The sequence below is a fragment of the Silene latifolia genome, chromosome 2 (genome assembly GCF_048544455.1).
Source record: "Silene latifolia isolate original U9 population chromosome 2, ASM4854445v1, whole genome shotgun sequence".
Taxonomy (NCBI): Eukaryota; Viridiplantae; Streptophyta; class Magnoliopsida; order Caryophyllales; family Caryophyllaceae; genus Silene; species Silene latifolia.
The window spans coordinates 23574289-23580962 of NC_133527.1; the positions used below are offsets into that span (position 1 = coordinate 23574289).

Genomic DNA, 6674 nt, shown 5'->3' on the forward strand with positions numbered 1-6674 from the left:
GTAAATTGTAAAAATGGTCATAAAAAGAGTTGGGTCAATCACCTCACTGAAAGAACATAGTATACTCGGGAAAGGAGCTAAGAAACCTCGAGATAAGCTCCGGAGAGAGAGACTGTTGTTGTACTTCCTCCATTCAACTCCACTCTACCACTTTGCTTTTTCACGTTTGCCAACGCGTGTTTTACGCAGTAAATATCGTTAGCTACGTATTTGCAAAAATTATAAAAGTTAAATATTTTTAATGTACTCGTAAAGACGAATCAAACAAGATCTCACATTAATATATTTTCACTTATGTATTGAGAGAAAATTACAATTGAAGGTTTATTTGTGAATAGTGTACAAAAACTAATATGGTAGAGTGGAGTTGAATGGAGGAAGTATAAGAATTTGGTTATATTTTTCCAGAAAGAATTGAAGTATTGTTCGACAATCAACCTCCTCCAGTGAACCTGTACACGTAACAGACATTAGACACGGATTGAAAATTCAAGGAACTAATACACACCATCCCCCGCAAATTTAGTGAGCCCTTCAATATTTTTTACCCAAAGAAGTTGCCAAAATAAGTTCCGATTATAAGCATTTAAAGTAGTGATTGGCTCATGCAATGGTTGACGCAATTTTCATTATAAGGGACATGGAAATAGTCTGTCACAGAAGTTATGCTTAACGTCCAACTTTCTGGGAGCTTTTGAGCTACATAGTCTCAGCCAGGTTGTGTAGGATATGAATTAACATTCGATTCACGATACGCTATTAATAAATGCTTTCAACAATAGAGCCTTAATCCCAAAATGATTTAGCTCAGCTAATATTAACCATCATTTATAACCATAACCCCTACTAGGTTATGTTTTTTCATTTGAGCTGGAACTTTCTATACTAAACTGAAGTTGACTTATTTGTAGAACAAAAACAGTGAACTGAAATTACGTTAAGAAAAACAGGGTCTTAGTGCCTTACCCAGTTCAAGCTCTTCATCAAAATCCTCGGAGTCAGCTTCTTCTCCAAGAGCACCATTTTCCAGTGAGGCAGCAGCCTCTGCATATCTTTCAAGAAATTCTTCTTCAGTTTCGTCATGCACGTCATCATCGGAGTCCTAAATCACAAAGAGCATAATGAGAAAGAAAGATGGTAGAGCCAGCAGAAATAAACGTTTGTGGAGCCTCTCATAAATAAAGCTATATTCCAAACAGGCTACACAGAAATGCTAGATAGCTTTTCTGTTTTCAATGATAGTTTCATGGAATGCTTTTTTCCTTTCTAGTCTTGCAAGAGTTTTTAAATCATGATAGATGATACTACTATGTATGAACACAAATACTCGTATGCATTATTAACAATATATCCACATCAAATCATATAAACAAGTAAATAGGAACAAATATTAAAGATATGATTCTATTGTACATATAGCAATATTATATCTTCTAGAATAAGCTATGTATATATATTCTCCTTAATTAGGTTCCTCCTCTCCTATATATACCATGTATTATAACTCATTGTAATTACACATTCATTCAATATATTTATCTCTCTTATATGGTATCTAGGAGCTTCAAACGATCCTCCAAAAACCCTTTGCAACCCCGCCGAGCCACCTTCAAATGCCTCCCACAAAACAAATACCCACCCGCCTCCACCATGACTAACTCACAAGAAACCACCATCAACAATCCTCACGATGTTGCAGCGCCTCTCACCTCTCTTAACCTTAACCACTGCGTGAAACTCGACCCCATGAACTACACTTCATGGCATTTCCAACTTACCCATATACTGTTTGGCTATAGTCTCCTTGGTTTCCTTGACGGATCCCATCCTGCTCCATCACCGACCGACTATCGTCGGTGCTGACAAAGTTGAAAAACCAAACCCATCTTACTTTACATGGCTTAAACAAGATGGCTTGGTTTTAGGTGCCCTTATGGGGACCCTATCCTCGGCTGTCCAAGCCCTAATAGTCCGGGCCAAAACCTCGAAAGAGGCCTGGGACATCCTTGCACAAACCTACGCAAATCCATCGCGTGCGCACATCTTACAAATAAAAGACCGTCTTGAGTCGATAGTCAAAACCACCGATCAGTCGATCACTGACTATATGAACTCCATTAAAGCTTGTATCGACCAACTTGCTTTAATGGGCAAGGTTCTCGACCCAGAAGATATTGTGTCCAAGGTTTTACGAGGCCTTGATTACAAACTTTATAAATCCGTCTTAGATACGGTCCGTGCTCGAGACAACCCTATAACATTCGAAGCACTCCATGAGAAACTACTGTCTCATGAACTCCTTCTCAAACAACAACCTCAACAACCTGAAACCAATATTTTTCAACCCACTGCCAACCCGGCTTACCGCCAAAACCGAGACCACTACAACAACCACAGACAAAGCAACAACCACTATCAACCCAACCGTTATCACCCCAACACCAACTCCTCACCCCACTATCAATCCCACCACCAACCTACCACTAACCCGAACCCACGACCATTCAAAGGCCGCTGCCAGTGGTGTCAACAGGTAGGTCATGTCATTGCGGACTGTCCTCTGTTTCGCAAACTCTTCCCCACAATTGTCTTTCCCGAGCCACAAACCCGCCAGTCTCAACCACAAGCCCACGCTGCCTCTGCTGGTGTCGCTAACCCCAACCCTAATTACTTGCTCGACAGTGGAGCATCCCACCATGTCACACACGACCTCGACACCCTCGCCTTCCACTCGCCCTATTTTGGTCAAGACGATCTTATTATTGGTGATGGTTCTGCTTTAGACATTGCTAATATAGGTAATTTCACCCTTTCTTCTCTTAAATTAAATAATGTTTTACATGTCCCGCAAATTTCGCGCAATATTTTATCAATCTCTCAGTTATGTAGAGATAATAATGCATATGTCGTTTTCTCATCAAACTCGTTTGTTATTAAGGAAATCTTGACGGGAGCGACAATACTCCAGGGCCGAGCTAGGAATGGCATTTACGAGTTGAGTCCGTCACCACCAACCGTCTGCTTTACAAAGAAAGGCTCAACTCCTCTCTCGTGGCATCATAGATTAGGTCATCCGAATCATGATGTAATACGAATTATCAATAAAAATTTACCTTTTAATATTGCTAATTACTCAACCTGTGAATCGTGTCTCAATAGTAAAAGTACAAAACTGCCTTTTGCAACCTCATCGTTTAAAACAAACGCCCCACTCGACCTTATTTTTTCGGATTTATGGACAAGCCCGGTACACTCTCGCGAAAATTATAAGTATTATGTTATTTTCGTTGACCATTTTAGCAAATACATATGGCTTTTACCGTTAAAGCGAAAATCCGAAACCATGCAGGTCTTCGTTAGATTCAAGGCTCTTGTTGAAAATTTTTTCCGAAAACCCGTAAGACAATTTTTCTCCGATAACGGAGGTGAATTTCAGAAACTAACCCCATACTTACTTGACAATGGTATAAGTCACTTCACTTCTCCGCCTCATACCCCTGAACACAATGGGTATGCTGAGCGCCGACACCGTCACATTGTTGAAACCGGTCTCGCTCTCCTCTCTCACGCCAAGCTACCTACAACATTCTGGCCGTTCGCCTTTAGTACGGCAACCTATCTAATTAATAGATTACCAACATCTACATTGCATGGACAAACCCCGTACTCCATGCTTTTCAATGTTTCTCCTAATTATAACAAGTTACACAATTTTGGATGTTTATGTTACCCATGGTTGCGACCCTATACAAACCATAAACTTGATTATCGTTCCGTTCCTTGCATCTTTGTCGGATATTCAACCACTCAAAGTGCTTTTCACTGTCTCGAACCCAAAACAAATCGCCTTTATACCTCTCGCCATGTCAAATTTGTTGAAGATGACTACCCTTACACACGTCTCCTCAACACCACACCATCCACTGATGACAACACCAATACTAATCCCGATGATTGGTGCCGTCTTATTATTCCTGTCCTACGGGCAGACCCACCTGCCACATCACCTGCCACCTCACCCAACACCACACCCACTACCTCTATACCTCGACCACGACCGCCTATCACCCATGTCTATACACGCCGTCCCATTCCTCCTTCCACATCCACCACCTCACCGTCCATTCCCTCCACTAACAACACCCCCAACTGCAACTCTACTCCTCTTCATTTCCCTCTGGACACGGTTGTACCCGAGCCTCAACCACCTCCGCCACAGCACAACACTCGGCTTGCTAATAATATACGAAAACCCAATCCCAAATACGCCAACCTCGCACTTGCTTCCGCTACAACCAACTCACTCCCAACCACGGTCAAACAAGCTCTCCTTTCTCCTCAATGGCGCAATGCTATGCAAGATGAATTTCAGGCTCTCGAACGCAACCAAACTTGGACATTAGTCCCAAAACAATCGTCTCATAATGTCATTGGATGTAAGTGGGTCTATCGCATCAAATACAACCCCGATGGCTCACTAAAACAACACAAGGCACGCCTCGTTGCCAAAGGCTTTCACCAACGTCCGGATATAGATTATACAGAGACATTTAGTCCGGTCGTAAAACCCACAATTGTCCGCTTAATTCTCTCGCTTGCCGTCACCAAGTCCTGGTCCTTACGTCAGCTCGATGTCAACAATGCGTTCCTCCAAGGTACACTGACTGATGATGTCTACATGGCCCAACCGCAAGGATTTGTTGATGCTTCGAAACCTGAATATGTTTGCAAATTAAAAAAGGCAATCTATGGCTTAAAGCAAGCTCCAAGAGCGTGGTACACCGAGCTTAAGTCATACCTTATTACCTATGGTTTTCGTCAATCAATATCAGACTCTTCATTATTTATTATTAACAACAAAACTACCTGTATCTACATGCTCGTCTATGTCGATGACATTATCATTACTGGCCCAAACCAACATCAATTACAACAATTTATTAACAACCTCTCAAATCGATTTTCTATTAAGGACCTAGGTCCATTGTCCTACTTTCTAGGCATTGAAGTCACCCCCAACAATCTTGGTCTTCATCTTAACCAAGCTAAATACATACATGACTTACTTGTCAAGCATAAAATGGCCGATGCAAAACCCACTACAACCCCTATTGCTACGGATGTGCACCTCTGTCGTGAAGACGATAAACCAATCCAAGACCACTCCGACTATCGCACCATAGTTGGGAGCCTCCAATATCTCTCTCTCACTCGACCTGACATTGCTTTCACGGTCAATCGCTTAGCACAATTTCTGCATCACCCTACTTCCACCCACTGGTCCGCGCTGAAACGCCTCCTCCGCTACCTTCAAGGAACTCAATCCTATGGCATTCAACTCTATCGCACCACTCCTCTCTGTCTTCATGCATTTTGCGATGCCGATTTTGCTGGTGACAAAGATAATTATATTTCCACAACAGGCTACATCATATATCTTGGTCGGACTCCGATCTCCCGGTCTTCTAAAAAGCAACGTGGTCTTGCCCTATCCACTACTGAAGCTGAGTTTCGAGCCTTAGCAGCTGTCACCACTGAGGTTCTCTGGCTACGCAATCTACTCGCTGAACTCTAACATAGCTGTCACGAAACCTCCCGCACTCTACTGTGATAACATGTCAGCCACTCTTTATGCCAAAAACCCGGTCTTCTACTCACGCATGAAGCATATGGCCTTATCTTTTCACTTCGTCCGGGAACACCTCCACCAAGGGAACATTCGAATTCAACATGTCGCAAGCAAAGACCAGCTGGCAGATGCTCTAACCAAACCCTTGCTCAAACGCTGCTTTCTGGAGCTACGAGACAAGATTGGCCTTCTCCCTCCGACGTCCATCTTGCGGGGGCGTATTAACAATATATCCACATCAAATCATATAAACAAGTAAATAGGAAGAAATATTAAAGATATGATTCTATTGTACATATAGCAATATTATATCTTCTAGAATAAGCTATGTATATTCTCCTTAATTAGGTTCCTCCTCTCCTATATATACCATGTATTATAACTCATTGTAATTACACATTCATTCAATATATTTATCTCTCTTATATGCATCTCATCATATCTCAATACTCGACAGGTCCTAGTTACCAATATAACTAAATGAGGGTTATCAAGTACTCCTATGAATCAACAATTAGGAATTTAGGATTGTCTCACAGTGAGAAAGTCTGACACAAGATGTAATGAAACCATGAAGGAATGAAACAGAAAGTAAATGTCTAATACATAGCATAGAGCAACGAACATAAAGCTTTTTTTGTGCTGTGCTCAAAGTATTGACACTAAAGCCCCAGTCATCGACTGTTGACCGGGAAAGCCCAAGATGTGAGGTATATGTTGACAGCCACAGTTGACAACAGGAGTAGGAAGATAACAATGTGATTAAGAGAAAAGCAGCAGATTTAAAACCTCATCAGAGTCATTATCAGTTTCTTCTTCTTCTTCCTCTTCCTCTTCCTTACAAGTTTCTTCAGTTTCTTCTTCTTGACCATCATCCTGGATTTCTTTCAAACGAACAAGTGCCGCCAAAAATGAACCAAAGCATTCCCATAAGAAAGCACCAGACGGGCTTCCCTTAGTTAATAACTGTTCAACCACCTTTGCAAGGGTGATAACTGAATGCAATAAAGCAGGATAGAGAATATTTAGATATTGGATTGGTCAA

General features: G+C 41.6%; 1 long non-coding RNA gene across 1 annotated transcript; it reads right to left on the reverse strand.

The window, feature by feature from the left end:
- Positions 1 to 358: 358 nt before the first annotated feature.
- Positions 359 to 6674, reverse strand: LOC141628856 (uncharacterized). Its single transcript, XR_012537199.1, has 3 exons — positions 6419 to 6674; positions 967 to 1102; positions 359 to 452 (listed from the first exon to the last, which is right to left on the reverse strand). It is a non-coding gene; the product is annotated as an uncharacterized LOC141628856 (long non-coding RNA).